The sequence below is a fragment of the Gracilinanus agilis genome, chromosome 1, assembly GCF_016433145.1.
Source record: "Gracilinanus agilis isolate LMUSP501 chromosome 1, AgileGrace, whole genome shotgun sequence".
In the NCBI taxonomy this organism is placed as follows: domain Eukaryota; kingdom Metazoa; phylum Chordata; class Mammalia; order Didelphimorphia; family Didelphidae; genus Gracilinanus; species Gracilinanus agilis.
In genome coordinates, this window is record NC_058130.1 from 256724083 (window position 1) to 256725743 (window position 1661).

A 1661-nucleotide genomic window follows, 5' to 3' on the forward strand; every position below is an offset into this window, starting at 1 on the left:
CTTTTTTTCTTTCTTTCTTCCTTTCTTTCTTTCTTTCTTTCTTTCTTTCTTTCTTTCTTTCTTTCTTTCTTTCTTTCTTTCTTTCTTTCTTTCTTTGTGTCTGTTTCTCTCTCTATATGTATATACATACATATATATTTATATATACTGTCATATTTATATGCCTTTAAAAAATTTTCCCCTCCTATTGACTTGCCCCTTTATTATGGCTATTTTCACCTTTTATTAAATTTGTAATCTCATAAATGATTGGTGTTAGTCTATTCCACAGAGTAAACAAACCAAATAGCTGATAGGCCTGCCCTTTGAACAAAGTAGGCAAAGAGCACCTGCAAGCTGGTTTGCCCCTACTGAGCCAAAAAAAAGGATATCTTCATGTGATGGGACAGATTCAGAACTGACATAAAGACTGTTACATCTTTATGAGGAGCTACATAATCAGTATTGAGTGCACAGGATCTGAATGTACAAGAATTTCTGGCAAAATGACCAAGTTCATTAATTAGTATTCATGATGATGAGAACTGACTGTAATGTTCTAAGTAAAAGAATTTACCATGTGTCCATGTGTGATCTTTCTAATCTGTTTTATTTTCTCATCTTCTTATGAGACATTGGGTTAATGATAGGAGCTCATGCAGCAGAAATAGCAAATGTAAAATTAGCATCCGGACTCATAGTCAGTTGTCTGAGTACTAGAAACCATTCAAATTGTTTTTCATAATTTTGACACTGGATGGGAGATTTAACTAGCCTGGTATGAGAGAAAACATTTCCCAGTTGCTCTGAGTAGAGCTCTCCTTTATATTCTTTTTCTTGCTTATATCAGCACTGTTGAATTTAATGAGAAGATAGGGGTATTTCTAGTTTGCATCCCTGTTTTCACAGAATTACTGATGAATGAGTAACATAGCTAAGGTGACATATTCTAGGTATAGTCTCTTCCACCCAAAGGAGATATGCTAAGAGACTGGCAGGCTCTTTACAACAGTTATTGACATTAAACATTTTAGCTCAGTTGAGTCTCAAAACCATCATTTGTGGTAGATAGTAAAATATTATTGTCTCCAGTTTATAGATGCAGAAACACACTCATCAAGGTTAAATGCCTTGCCCATAGTCACACAGTCCATGTTCAGAGGTAGGATTTGAACCTAGATCTTCCTAACTATGAATCTAGCACTTAATTAGCTATTTTACATTGTCTCCCATAATCTAACATATAACTGTCATCACATTATGACAGTGATTGCAGAGATTAAAAAGTCATCTTGGATTATGGATATGGAATATGGATATGGATATGGAGCAAAACAAAGATGCTACCTTTGGGTTGTTAGGGCATTTATGCTTCTCAGGGATTTTACTCTGAGAGTTTAAGCTTTGCCTCTTACATCCATGGGATGTTGCTTTAGGAACTTTAAAGTCTTTTAGAAGATTACTTTGCTAATCAGAAAATATTCTAGTCAGTCCCATATTCTACATAGTAGGTATTCAGTGAAAGTTTGTTGGTTTGAGTAAGGTGATGATGGAATTTTCATGAGACCTTAGAATCATAGACCAAAAGAGGTAGATCATCTAGTCCAGCTCCTATATTCAAAGATGAAGCATTTGAAATTAATTGAAATTGCTCTTGTGTTTCCAGGGCCGAACAGAGTGCC